Raw genomic sequence first — 15,109 nt, forward strand, 5'->3', positions numbered from 1 at the left:
ACATTCTATCCAAAAAGAACAGATTACACTTTCTTCTCAAGTGTGCACAGAAAATTCTCCAGGATAGATCACATCTTGGGTCACAAATCGAGCCTCAGTAAATTTAAGACAATTGAAATCATATCAAGCATCTTTTCTGACCACAACGCTATGAGATTAGAAATCAATTACAGGGAAAAAAACGTAAAGAACACAAACACATGGAGGCTAAACAATACGTTACTAAATAACCAAGAGATCACTGAAGAAATCAAAGAGGAAATCAAAAAATACTTAGAAACAAATGACAATGAAAACACGATGATTGAAAACCTATGGGATGCAGCAAAGGCAGTTCTAAGAGGGAAGTTTATAGCAATACAAGCTTACCTCAAGAAACAAGCAAAATCTCAATCTAATGTTACACCTAAGGGAACTAGAGAAAGAAGAACAAACAAAACCCAAAGTTAGCAGAAGGAAAGAAGTCATAAAGACACTGCAGAAATACAAAGCATCTTAAGAGACTACTACAAGCAACTCTGTGCCTATAAAATGGACAACCTAGAAGAAATGGACAAATTCTTAGAAAAGTGTACCCTTCCAAGACTGAACCAGGAAGAAATAGAAAATATGAACAGACCAATCGCAAGTAATGAAAGTGAAACTGTGATTAAAAACCTTCCAACAAACAAAAGTCCAGGACCAGGTGGCTTCACAGGTGAATTCTATCAAACATTTAGAGAAGAACTAACACCCATCCTTCTCAAACTCTTCCAAAAAATTGCAGAGGAAGGAAAACTCCCAGACTTATTCTCTGAGGCCACCGTCACCCTGATACCAAATCAGACAAAGATACTACAAAAAAATAAAATTACAGACCAATATCACTGATGAATTTAGATGCAAAAATCCTCAACAAAATACTAGCAAACAGAATCCAACAACACATTAAAAGGATCAAAGTGGGATTTATCTCAGGGATGCAAACATTCTTCAGTATATGCAAATCAATGTGATACACCATATTAACAAACTGAAGACTGAAAACCATATGATCATCTCAATAGATGCAGAAAAAGCTTTTGACAAAATTCAACCCCATTAATGATAAAAACTCTCCAGAAAGTGGGCAAAGAAGGAACCTACCTCAACATAATAAAGGCCATATACGACAAACCCACAGCAAACATCATTCTCAATGGTGAAAAACTGAAAGCATTTCCTCTAAGATCAGGAACAAGACAAGGATGTCCACTCTCACCACTCTTTTTCAACATAGTTTTGAAGTCCTAGCCACGGCAATCAGAGAAGAAAAAGAAATAAAAGGAATACAAATTGGAAAAGAAGAAGTAAAACTGTCACTGTTTGCAGATGACATGACACTATACATAGAGAATCCTAAAGATGCCACCAGAAAACTACAAGAGCTAATCAATGAATTTGGTAAAGTTGCAGGATACAAAATTAATGCACAGAAATCTCTCACATTCCTATACAGTAATGATGAGAAATCTGAAAGAGAAATTAAGGAAACACTCCCATTTACCACTACAACAAAAGGAATAGAATACCTAGGAATAAACCTACCTAGGGAGACAAAAGACCTGTATGCAGAAAACTATAAGACACTGATGAAAGAAATTAAAGATGATACCAACAGATGGAGAGATATACCATGTTCTTGGATTGGAAGAATCAAAATTGTGAAAATGACTATACTACCCAAAGCAATCTATGGATTCAATGCAATCCCTATCAAATTACCAATGGCATTTTTTACAGAACTAGAACAAAAAATCTTAAAATTTGTATGGAGACACAAAAGATCCTGAGTAGCCAAAGCAGTCTTGAGGGAAAAAAGCGGAGTGGGAGGAATCAGACTCCCTGACTTCAGACTATACTACAAAGCTACAGTAATCAAGACAATATGGTACTGGCACAAAAACAGAAATATGGATCAATGGAACAGGATAGAAAACCCAGAGATAAACCCACACACCTATGGTCAACTAATCTATGACAAAGGAGGCAAGGATATACAATGGAGAAAAGACAGTGTCTTCAGTAGGTGGTGCTGGGAAAACTGGACAGCTACATGTTAAAGAATGAAATTAGAACACTCCCTAACACCATACACAAAAATAAACTCAAAATGGATTCGAGACCTAAATGTAAGACCGGACACTATAAAACTCTTAGAGGAAAATATAGGAAGAACACTCTGACATAAATCACAGCAAGATCTTTTTTGATCCACCTCCTAGAGTAATGGAAATAAAAACAAAAATAAACAAATGGGACCTAATGAAACTTCAAAGCTGTTGCAAAGCAAAGGAAACTACAAACAAGACGAAAAGACAGCCCTCAGAATGAGAGAAAGTATTTGCAAACGAATCAAGGGACAAAGGATTAATCTCCAAAATATATAAATAGTCATGCAGCTCAGTATTAAAGAAACAAACAACCCAATCCAAAAATGGGCAGAAGACCTAAATAGACATTTCTCCAAAGAGGACATACAGATGGCCAAGAAGCACATGAAAAGCTGCTCAACATCACTAATTATTAGAGAAATGCAAATCAAAACTGCAATGAGGTATCACCTCACACCAGTTAGAATGGGCATCATCAGAAAATCTACAAACCACAAATGCTGGAGAGAGTGTGGAGAAAAGGGAACCCTCTTGCACTGTTGGTGGGAATGTAAATTGATACAGCCACTATGGAGAACAGTATGGAGGTTCCTTAAAAAACTAAAAATAGAATTACCATATGATCCAGCAATCCCACTACTGGGCATATACCCAGAGAAAACCATAATTCAAAAAGACCCATGCACCCCAATGTTTATTGCAGCACTATTTACAATAGCCAGGTCACGGAAGCAACCTAAATGCCCATCAACAGACGAATGGATAAAGAAGATATGGTACATATATACAATGGAATATTACTCAGCCATATATAGGAATGAAATTGGGTCTTTTGTAGAAATGTGGATGGACCTAGAGACTGTCATACTGAGTTAAGTAAAGCTGAAAGAGAAAAACAAATATCGTATATTAACGCATGTATGTGGAACCTAGAAAATGATACAGATGAACCGGTTTGTAGGGCAGAAATTGAGACACATATGTAGAGAACAAACTTATGGACACCAAGGGGGGAAAGTGGCGGGGGGTGGGGGTGGTATTGTGATGCATTTGGAGAGTGGGATTGACATGTCTACACTGATGTATATAAAATGGATAACTAATAAGAACCTGCTCTATAAAAAAATAAATATTATAAAAAATACAAAAAACAAAAACAAAAACAAAAACAATAGGCATGTGGTTAAAGTCAGCAGTGATAGAGGGTAGCTTGAATTATTATTCTTCTGGGCAACTTCCAGAGACAGATGCACGAGTATATGTTCCATGCCACAAATAGCTAGTGCAGAGAAGAAATACAGTTGTCATCAAACAGTGAATTATTGCTGCTTCCACGGCCCTGTTCTTTATACAAGTAACCTGGGGCTGGTTCAGGGACCACACCAATGAGCTCTTACTGAAAAAAGAACTTAAGATTCAAGTGTGTAAATGTTCATTGCAGCTCTATTTACAATAACCAGGACATGGAAGCAACCTAAGTGTACATCGACAGATGAATGGATAAAGAAGATGTGGCACATATATACAATGGAATATTACTCAGCTGTAAAAAGAAACGAAATTGAGTTATCTGTAGTGAGGTGGATGGACCTAGAGTCTGTCATACAGAGTGAAGTAAGTCCCTAGTGGCAAGACAGGAATAAAGACACAGACGTAGAGAATGGACTTGAGGACACGGGGAGGGGGAAGGGTAAGCTGGGACAAAGTGAGAGAGTGGCATGGACATATATACACTACCAAATGTAAAATAGCTAGTGGGAAGCAGCCGCATGGCACAGGGAGATCAGCTCGGTGCTTTGTGACCACCTAGAGGGGTGGGAGGGAGACGCAAGAGGGAGGGGATATGGGGATATATATTTATATGTATAGCTGATTCACTTTGTTATACACCAGAAACTGACACAACATTGTAAAGCAATTATACTCCAATAAAGATGTTAAAAAACATGCAAGTGTGTAATGTTGAGAACTTTTGACTTTTGGAGAAGCACAAAATCACAATAAGTTCCAGATTTGGGGAAAAAGCAATGCATCATGTTGGCAGGAGTTTGGCATCCTGGGCCCCACTCCTCCAGAGCACCAGTTTTCTCTGACACCTTAGTCACCTGTCTTACCTCTGAGTATGTACCATTTCCTGAAGGCCCTTTGAGCTGGAAAGACTTTAATACCCAGTGAGGCAAGTAGTTTGAAAACTACCTCCTCGTCTTCCCCTGTTGAATGTCTTGGTGTTTCTTCCTTTGGGCAGTCTTAATTTAGAGAAGGCCCTAAGAACTGGCTGGGTATATTTCTTCTCTCCAGGAAAGGGATTCTATACAGAGAAATTCCAATTTACAGAGATAGCTGGTTCATTTTCCCCAGAAGTCCTTCATTGTGTCTAATTCAAGTTCTAGCATATGTAAGATCTGTTAGTGAAATGGTTACTGGGGGTAGTGAAAGAATTTAAGAATGGCATAGAATTTCTTCTGTAGCTCTTTTTTTTTTTTTTTTTTTGCGGTACGCGGGCCTCTCACTGTTGTGGCCTCTCCCGTTGCAGAGCACAGGCTCCGGACGCGCAGGCTCAGCAGCCATGGCTCACGGCCCCAGCTGCTCCGCAGCATGTGGGATCTTCCCAGACCGGGGCACGAACCCGTGTCCCCTGCATCGGCAGGCGGACTCTCAACCACTGCGCCACCAGGGAAGCCCTCTTCTGTAGCTCTTGAAGGCAGAGTGGGCTTTTAGAATACCTTTGGTTTAAAAAGCAAGCCTGTTTTCTTTCTGTCCCCACTAAACCTCCGGTCCTGAATGTTTTCTTCCGTATCGATCATCCTACTCTTCCCCCACCCATCCAGTAAGAAAGTTTGGGCAGAAGAAGCAAGAAACTAAGCTCCTAAGTCCCGCATCTGCCATCCATGGTGGAAATGCCCTCTTTCAAGCTAGGCCGTGTCTGTGGTTTTCTGTAGAGACAGCTGACTAGTATATGAGGATTCCCTATGAACAGCCAAAATTTGAGTTTCCCTGGGCCCTGCACTTACTATGTGGTTTTTAAGTCACTGATTTGGACTTTGATGTAGAACAGAGCTGTTCCAATCCTACCTTCACCTCTTACAAGTTGTAAAAGCTTAAGCCAGTTTCTTGTACCTCATTCTCCTTTTCTGTAAAGTGGAAAGAATCATGCCTATCTTATACGGTTGTTGGGAGGAGCTAATGCATTTGAAGTTCTAAGCACGATGCCCAGCACAGCACAACAAACTCTCACTATTGGCTATTGTTATGGGCACTCAGAAAGGAGCCCTCCTCTCCGCTCCCTTCCCCTCTTCTCCATTCTATTTCCCTCCCCTTCCCATCCCATCCCATCCCATCCCATCCCATCCCATCCCATCCCATCCCATCCCATCCCATCCCATCCCATCTGGAACAGCTCAAGATGGGGAGTGTCCCCAAAGAGTCATTTCAGGGGTATCCCTGGAGATTTGGTTTCCTAGCTGGATTTTATTTAGAAACAAGATACAATCTCCTGAAACTGATTAAATGAAAAGTGCCTTCAGCTAGGAACCAGTTAGACTGGGATTCTGATCAGCTCTGCCACTCAGAGCTGTGATCTTGGGAAGTCGCTTAACTGCTGGGTCTTGATATCATCTGCCAAAAGGGCATTTGGACTGTCATCAGATGCTCTCAGAGGTCCCTTCCAGCTCTGAAATACTGTAATTTTTCTGGGTGAAGAGACCATCCTCACCACTGTCCCTATTGTGCCTTTGTTTCTTCCAATTTTTGTTTAGTTGTTCTTCTCTCTCCCAGGAGGAAACTCACTTTATCAGAGAATAATAATTACAACACTTGCATGGAATTTTTTAGGGGACAAAGAGCCTGTCTAGCTTCAATGAAAGGAATGAAGTGGGAAACAAAATCAAAAGAAGTCTTTTTGTTTAATTGAGAAACATTGAGCCTCCCAGAAAGCGTATTGTGTGAACTGACCTCCAGTGAGCATTATTTCTGAATGAGGGTCATCCCTGGTCTACAAATTCCACCTTAAAGTGTAGTCCTAATGCCTGTGTAAGAATTCTTGCAACAATCTGTGGCAAACTGAATTGTTTTTCAGAATATTCTCTTCAGTACTTAATACATTGACTTCATGCCAAGAGAGATGGTGACCTTGGGAAAACTGGAAGCAGAGCCCTTGAGTTCAAACCTTGGCTACTTCACTTACAGGAAAATTACTCACCTTCTTTTAGCCTCCATTTCTTTCTCTGCAAGGCAGCAATGATAATAATACTCATCTCAGGATCTCACATCGAGATTGCTGTGAACACCAAGCGGAATTGTTTCTACCGGGGAGAAGCAAATTTCAGTTTTAGTAAATCTAACTTACTTGAGAGTATAGGTGAAGGAAATGACAACTTCACTTCCTCTGGGCTCTTTGGCCAGTCAGTGGACTGCAGTTTATCCATGAGAAACAGCTGTAGCTTTTTAATGGATTCTAGTTTTCCCTAGGTTCCTCAGGGTTTACCCTGAGTTTGAATTGTCCCTGGTGGGAAGAGGGACCAGCAGCTGCTTGCAGGCAAAGATGTGTTGTCACCCCTGTGGGTATTCCAGGGATACTGCACATAGTGCCATCTTTAAGCAGCATAAACTAGGACGCTTTGATGGACAATGAGACCTTGAATATTTTATGTATCTTGTTTTCCAATTATACTTGAGTTCAGTAAGCTCAGTAGTAGGAAACTAAATTGCAGGTCTGGCAAAAGATTGAAGAGAAAAACCTAAAGTAAGAGGGTTTAAAAAAAAATCCTTGCTCAGTTTGAGAGCTTCGGTTTACTTTTCTTGATATTTTTCTGCTACCATCTGGCTTGGATTTTCTTCAGGCAAAAATAACTCTGTGCTGATTTTGAAGTATTGGCTTATCTTTGATGCCTTTGTAGACTCACCCAGCTACTTCTGAATAAATGGCCCACGATAAATGTGTGTTCATGCTCAGTGTAGGTTAGCTGATTCCAGAAATGTAAGCAGAATCAGCAAAGTCTCCCCAAGAGGAGGACTTATCCACTGAAAAACAATTTTCCCAAGCTAGCCAGAGAGTCTGAACTTCAGGGTAGGAGAGGAGGAGCAGGTGGTTGGGGTCTGGGCTGCAGGGCGAACTGGAGGGTTTTCTTGGCGTGTTTGCTCTTCGGGTCTAGAATTTACAGTATGTGAGAAGCAGTGACATTCTCACACTGGTCCCTAGCCATGGAGGAAACCCTGTCCGGTGAGAAGCTGAGACATTTCAGTTCCTGACTCAGCAGACGACAGGGGGCCTGGTGAAGGGACTGATGGGCTTCTCTTACTGGTCCCCTGACGTTTTCTTGCCTTTTAGTCCTTTTAACATCTCTTTTCCGCGTTTCGCCCTGCAGAGGCAAATTTTGAAACGTACCTACCCAGTCGTTTGAGCTAGAGCTGGCCTCTAGGTGGCGCTTCAGCACAGAGAATAGCAGTGGCTGGCGTCACCACGGGCCAACATTTCTCAGGGATATTCATTATATAAGGCGATTCATGGGAATCGGGCTCCTCGGGTTGCACAAGAGAGGGGAGACCTGGCCTTTGTCACGTTCAGGCTACAACCTTGAAGAGATCACGGGTGGCAGGGGTCCGCAAAAGCGCCTAGCTCCCAGCAGAATCACACAGGTTTAGGTTCCTGCCACGCAGAGCACAGAGTAGCTTGGCCTGGGCAGCAAGGTTTGGGCTTGGCCGGCTGGGAGAGTGAGCCCAAGGCTTCAGGCTTTGTCCCCTCACATCCAGGGGACCTTGCCCAGTCTCCCAGACCCAGACGGAGCACTTAGCTTGGTCAGCTGCCTGCGCAAGTTCTCCAGACATGGCAGACAGTTCCTGGGTTATGGCCTTCCCCTCTTCCCCGCATACCTCATTCTCACCCTCTGCTGTTTACAAAGCACTTTCCCCTGTGTGATCTCATTTGCTGTTCCCAGACTCCCAGGGAGGAGGGACAGGGTGGGGCCGTCCCTTGGTTTCCAGAGCCTTGAGAGGACACAAGGCATCATTGTAAGGACCCTTTTCCCTGTCTGTCTCTACCAGCAAATAGTGAGTTCCTTGGGGGCAACTACTGAATTCCACTTAGTGGTTTCAGGGTTTAGCAGTGGTGCTTGGCACAGAGAGTCGCTCAGAATTGTTTAATGAATGAAAAAACATCTACAGATGAAGAAACCAAATCAAGGGACAGTACGTGGTAGAGTCCAGTCTAGAGGTTAGGGCTTCAGGCTTCTAGGACCAGTGACATTGCTGCAGTGGGTACTAATTACATCATATTTTTTTCCAGTCAAAAATATGGATTGCTATTACAGGGACCCATGCAGATCTGTCTCCACGTCTGGCATTCAAGAACATGAACATTGTAAGCTGGGTCAGGCACTGGGGCCCCAGTCTGCGATCTGTCAAGGGGACACCAGGAGATGTGGTTGGGTCTGGGGGAGTGGCTGGCCTTTGTGAGGACTTCCTTAAAAGTAGGAGGGCATGTTAGGCACTCTGAGCTTCTCATCTACCAAAACCCTTCTGTCGGGAATTCCCTGGTGGTCCAGTGGTTAGGCCTCCATGCTCTCACTGCCAAGGGCCAGGATTCAATCCCTGGTTGGGGAACCAAGAGCCCACAAGGCACACAGTGTGCCCAAAAAAACAAAACAAAAAAGCCCTTCTGTCTTTGATAGACTATCTTGGGATCAAAAGCTCCATCCAGTTATTATCCACCCCCATCCCCCCGCCACTCCAATCTATGAATTAACACTTTCTTTGTTGTTAAATGTACATATTTCAGGTACTTTAGGACTCTGCAATGAGACTACATGAGTTCAAGTCCTGGCTCCATCACTTCCTAGCTGCTGGCCTTGAGCAAGCCATTTAAGCTCTCTGTGACTCTATTTCTCATCTTTGGAATGATGAGAATAAAATATTTAATTCATAGCATTATGGTGGGGATTCAGAGAGTTAATATATATAAAACACTTTAAACAGTCCCTGGTAATAATTAAAGGCTAGAGAGTATTCTGTTGATCTCTCTTAATTGTATTCCGGATTTGAGACTGGTTTGTGTTCACCGTATGGGGACTCTCCGTGATTTTGTAGAATTCCCTGGAATTCCTGCGTTCTAGCTGCCAGGCTCTCAATTTGCTCCCACTCAGTTAAAGCTCTTTTGAGATCTCAAGAAGAGAGAAAGTACTTGAAATGCATTTTTCTGCTGATCGGAGCAGTGACATTATCTTTGTCTCCACAGAGCCTCCCCTGGTGGCTCCCGTTGCAGTTCAAGGGCTTTCTTCTCCACAGTGGTGCTCGCCACATAGCACATAGTAGGTGTTTAATCAGCACTTATGGAAGGAGGAAAGGAAGGAGTATACCGTACAGAGGATAACATTAGTACAGAGTAGTTTATATGGACAAGGTCCCTATGGAATTGAAACTTGTGCCCTAAGACCTACTGACTAAGCATGAAAATCACCAAGGAAATGTGATCAGCTTGGAGGAAAAGGAGGGGGCGGAGGAGAGAGAAGAAACCGGAGCAGCCTGCTACCTGACTGAAGATATCAGTGTTTCCAATGATGATGGTTCCATTTGTTCAGGCCAAATTGAAAACCTTGCCGCTGCTGAGGGACATCAAAGGCATCTCCAATTGCTCTTTGCCCCAGAGATTCATCTTTCTAGGGGTAGTTTGTCATTTGTCTTGTAGCCGCTCAGGTGCTCTTCTTTATGAATAGAGCCTAGCCAGCTCACCAGACACTTCTTTGGGTTTTGGCAGGAGAAAGAGACGGGAGGTGGCCTCTTTCCTGTGCTCCAGGACAGTTCTTAGTTGAAGCCCTTCTGACCTTGGCAATCTTATTCTAATTCTTATGCCAAATTAGACTTCTAATAGAGCCTCTCCCACAGCCCGGATCCTCCAGCCTAAAAGACTTGGAATAGATAGGCTGTAACTAGAGACTAGTTTAAGGTTCCATAGAGAGTTGAAATTGAAACTCAACAGAGCTTTTCTAGTAAACACATTAGCTATTTAATCAACTAGGTCATTGATGGTAAATAGAACTGTCTCAACTGGCATGCCAACTTTGATTGATGGATAATACCTGCCTGGGGAACAGTGTTGAGAAGGATTCTGAATCTACATCATCACATCTGGGGCTTAAGAGCAAGTGCTGTGATCAGTCAACAGTGTCTGTCATAGATGTGGGAAAGGGGAGTAGCCCCAAGAGGGGTAGATATTTACCTGCTAAAGTTGCTAATGAGAAGAGGAGGCTGTTTATTTGGAAGTTGGGAAAACAAAAATGTTTGAATGGCCACCCATGCTCATGTAAGTAAATCAAGACGGGCCTTGAGAAATTCAACGTCGGGGGAAAATGAGGTACCAGCTCAAGAAGGAAGGCAAAGAAGGAATAGCGGTGGTGATAGACTAGTGTTCTAGTTCCACGTCGCTGTAGGACCTTTACAGTATTCAAAAACAGCCAGATGGAGAGAGGGCAGGCATGACAACCTTAGGTGGTTGTTCTGAGTTGGAGTTCAAGACCTGGGCAGACCCCAGAATGGAGAGTCAAGTCATTGATAAGCAGGTGGAATATCATAGAGAGTGTTTCCCAAGCTGACTTCCGTGAATCACTTAGTATCCATGAGATGTTTTCAGTATTTTGCCGTGAGAAACAGACGATGGTGGGGAGAGGATGTTCCACAGTGTTCAAGTTTGGGAAACCCTCTGTCAAAAATATTCAAGAAAGTCAATTGTAGCCCAGGGTGGCTCTTGGCCAGAGGGGGTTATGGAAGAGAAATGCAATAAGCTATAAAAGCAAAAATGTGGCCTGTGTGATCTCATTTGCTGTTCACAGACATAGTAAAAGCAAAAATGTGCTGAAAGGCCTTGAATGACAGGCTGAGGAGTTAGGGTTTGATTGGTAGACATGGAGGATTGTAGGCTGGAGATGTAATGCAGTCAGAGTTGGGGTTAGGAAAATGTTGATGCCGTGAAGGAGAGATTGAAGAGAGGAGAGATAGAAGGGCAGAAGATTAGCTGGGAAGCTGTTATATGGTCCGAGCAAGAGGTATTAACAGCCTAAACTAGGGCAGCAGCAGTGGGAATGGAAAGAAAGGGCCAAAATCAAAAGCCATCTCACCAGTAGTATTGTTGGGACCAGGCTGACTTCAAGCAGCACTCAAGGTCATGAAGGTTGTGCTGAAGGGCACCAAATAGCCCTGCCCTACAACTCTGAGAACAAAGCCCTCAGGGTTGGAGGTAGATTGCTGAGATAGAGTGTTTGATTAGACAGAAAGTATAACTTCTCACCTCTAGGGCTGATTAACCCCTGGGAGAGCATCAAGGGCGTTAGCATTATTCTTCTGGAGCTCTCTCACAGGCGAGCGGCCATCTGCCCTGGGCCCCTAAGGTGCATGATCACTGCAAACTCCTTTTGCTCCGTGAGTCTGTGATTTTAATTTAGCACATGAATATTGGACAGGGCCTTAGAGCATAGCTAGTCAGTGGCTTTCCAACCTGACTGAACATCAAGATTCTCCAAGGAGCTCATTAAAATGCAGATTCTCGGTCTCCCTTTCCAGACTTGGATTCATGCCAGAATCTGGGAATCTGCATTTTATGATGTCCTGAAGTGATTTGGATGCATAGTCAAAGTTAGGAATTATTTAGTCCCTTCTCTTCATTTTGTAGGTGAGTAAGCTGAGGCCCAGATTGGAGCAAGGATATATATGCCCAAGGCCCCAGGCCCTTGCACCAAGGCACCAGTTAGTGGCAGGGCTGGACTAGTACTCCATGCTCAAGGCTCCTCCTGTGTATTGTGAACTAGTACTTGGTCCCATTGCTAGTCTCTAGGCTGAGGGTTACACAGTGATTCAAAGTTCAGAAACCTTCTCCTGTCACCTCCCTGCACTGTGAGACCCTCCAGGAGATGTGTTGCTTGAGTCTAGGATATACACAGAAGAGTGCTGAGGGCAAAAATAATAACAATAATAGTAGCTAACATTTACTGTGTGCCAGGCATTGTTCTAAGCACTTTGTATGTAGAACTCTTTGTTTTTTTTAATTTTTATTTTGCGGTACGCGGGCCTCTCACTGTTGTGGCCTCTCCCGTTGCGGAGCACAGGCTCCGGACGCGCAGGCTCAGCAGCCATGGCTCACGGGCCCAGCCGCTCCGCGGCATGTGGGATCTTCCCAGACCGGGGCACGAACCCGTGTCCCCTGCATCGGCAGGCAGACTCTCAACCACTGCGCCACCAGGGAAGCCCTGTAGAACTCTTTTAATCCTCACAATAACCACATGGGTCAATATTATCCCCATTTTACAAAAGAGGAAACTGAGGCATAGTGAGGTTAAGAGGGCAAGAAGCTGCTTTCTTTTCTCTTTTTTTTTTGGCTGCATTGGGTCTTCATTGCTGTGCATGGGCTTTGTGGTGAGCGGTGGGGCTGCTCTTCGTTGCAGTGCGCGGACTTCTCATTGCAGTGGCTTCTCTTGTTGTGGAGCACGGGCTCTAGGCGTGCAAGCTTCAGTAGTTGCAGCATGTGGGCTCAGTAGTTGTGGCACGCGGGCCCTAGAGCGCACGGCCTTCAGTAGTTGTGGTGCGTGGGCTCAGTAGTTGCAGCACGTGGGCTCTAGGGCATGTGGGCTTCAGTAGTTGTGGCTTGTGGGCTCTAGTAGTTGTGGAGCACGGGCTTAGTTGCTCTGTGGAATGTGGGATATTCCTGGAGCAGGGATTGAACCTGTGTCCCCTGCATTGGCAGGCAAATTCTTAACCACTGTGCCACCAGGGTGGTCCCAAGGAGCTGGTTTCACTATGTCCTGTTCAGGTGACTGTTTTCCTTTGCCTTGGGGGTGCTCCTAGCCCCTACTTCTTTTATTCCACACTCAGAGCTGGCCCCTTCGCCTGCCTCCTTACCCCCAGGGAGCCATTCAGCACAGTGCTGGGGGAATTTGGCTACAGTGTTGCCCTCAGTGCCAGGCTCTGCTATGGGCCTCCCTTTACTGAGGGGCTGCAGTCAGAGAGCCAAGCCATCAGGAGTGTTTAAACAGCTGGCAGCATGCCCTGGCCACCAGCCCTGCCAGTAAGCCTGGAAGGGGCCTGCACGTCAGCTGGGCAGGCAGTGGGGAGAGGCTGCTTCTCCTGACAGCCCCAACTTGTGCTTAGATGGGCAGGCATATATCCAGGGAATTCATTCATCCATGCAGGAGGAGGGGCCAGAGCAGAGGTGTAGAGTTGTGTGTGGTGCCTTAAATGAGCTTTAATTGCCGCTGATACATGGCCTCAGAACTGCTGTTGAAGCATTGTCTAACTCTGTTACTCAAGGCCCTTGTGTTAGGACTCACTTGATAAAAGTTCCTCTTGGGCTTAGTGAACAAAGTTTATCTCATTTGGAAGTTGGGAAAACAAAGATGGTTTTCTAAATCTAGATGGACCTTGCAGGTCCTGGTGGTGAGTTCTCTTGGCTGTGTTTTTATTTTTTCAGTGGCTGCTAGGAAGCTCAGGTTTCTGTCTGTTGCTTAAGTGAACACTGCATCTGATTTTGAGTTCTTGATGAAATTAACTTCCCCTCTCTAGTTTTCATGGTTATTAATCTCAATCAATTTTAATTTGCCATGTTTCTAACTACAATATATGAAAGTATCAGTTTCATTGCCTCTTATCCGTTAATCTGACTTTTTTAATAGCTTATTTTTGGTTGCTATTTAATTTTTATATCTTTGTTGAACTTTTTTTCATGTTATTTTCTTCTGTAAACTTTTGTGCTTTATGTCCTGTCCTCATTAATCTAAGTGATATTAGTGCTTACTTGTGATCTGTATAATTTCTTTAAATATTAAAATTACCCTTGTGTTGTAAAAAAATTTTTCTTTAAATTGCCCAGTAGTGTGTGTGCTTTTATTTTAAGCTGCCTCAAATAGTTTACCAGAAATAAACAGGGCAGAAAATGAATGAATGATTTAAATTTCTTGTTTTTGTACCACAGTGAGTGTTTATGGAGCAGTCTTTTTGACATTCCACTTTATCTGCATTTGGTTTCTGGTGATAAGAGCGATAGCACTGATTGAGTGGTTATTATGTGCTGGACACTGTTCTGTACATGTTAACTTATTTCATAACAATATTATGAGGTAGGTATTATTATTATCCCCATTTTACAGATAAGAAAACTGAGGCCCGGATTAAACAACCTGCAGTGCTCACACAGCTAGCAAATGATAGAGCCAGGATTCAAACCTAAAGCCTTGAAGACTATGCAGCAGTGGTTCTTAATCAAGGGGTTATTTTACTCCCCGGGGGACATAGGAAATGCTTGGAAACATTTTTGGTCGTCACAACTGGGGAACTGCTCACTACTACATAGTAAATAGAGGCCAGGGAAGCTGCTAAACATTCTGCACTGCACAGGGCAAAGAATGATCTGGCTCAGATGTCAATAGTGCCAAGTTTGAGAAACCCATGTAGACCACCCATTATATCATCTCTTTAGGATTCCCGAAAGCTCTTTTACCTGGTTCTCCATCTTTGATCTGCCCGCGCAACCGAAATGCCTCACAATGGGGTGGGCCGCTGTATCCACAGTGGCCCATCCCACGGAGGGGAGCACAGGCGTCCTGAGAGCACACCCTGGCTCTTGGGGAGCCTAAAGGGTAGAAACCTCATGAGAAAAGAGTGCTGAATGCCAAAAGCACAAAGCACAAGGCTTTAGGTCCATTGTCATTGCTGGTCCCAAGAGGGGCAGAGGCTGCGGAAGGAGCTTGTGGGTTTATTACCTTAGGGAGGAGTGCCCCCTCCCCTGACAGGAACCAGCCGGAAAGCCCCAGGTCACTGAAGCCCCAAAGAGAGTGCTTCACATGCCCCACATACCTGCTTCTCCCTCTGCTCCTGGCCCCCAGGCACTAACCCCACATCTTACCCCATCCAGCCCTCTGAGAGCAGATCCTTCTTACCCCCTCCATCTCATCCAGATACTGACCCAGCCGCCACTGGAAGCTTCCTGGGGTGGGATGAGTCCT

The 15,109-nt window shown here is 44.1% G+C and overlaps 1 protein-coding gene across 4 annotated transcripts in view; it reads left to right on the plus strand.

Annotated features, from left to right (window-relative positions):
* The window catches only part of LRIG2 (leucine rich repeats and immunoglobulin like domains 2), a 112,573-nt gene that overhangs the window by 73,487 nt on the left and 23,977 nt on the right, over positions 1-15,109 (plus strand). The window lies entirely within an intron of this gene.

This window comes from Phocoena sinus, chromosome 1, assembly GCF_008692025.1.
Source record: "Phocoena sinus isolate mPhoSin1 chromosome 1, mPhoSin1.pri, whole genome shotgun sequence".
Taxonomy (NCBI): Eukaryota; Metazoa; Chordata; class Mammalia; order Artiodactyla; family Phocoenidae; genus Phocoena; species Phocoena sinus.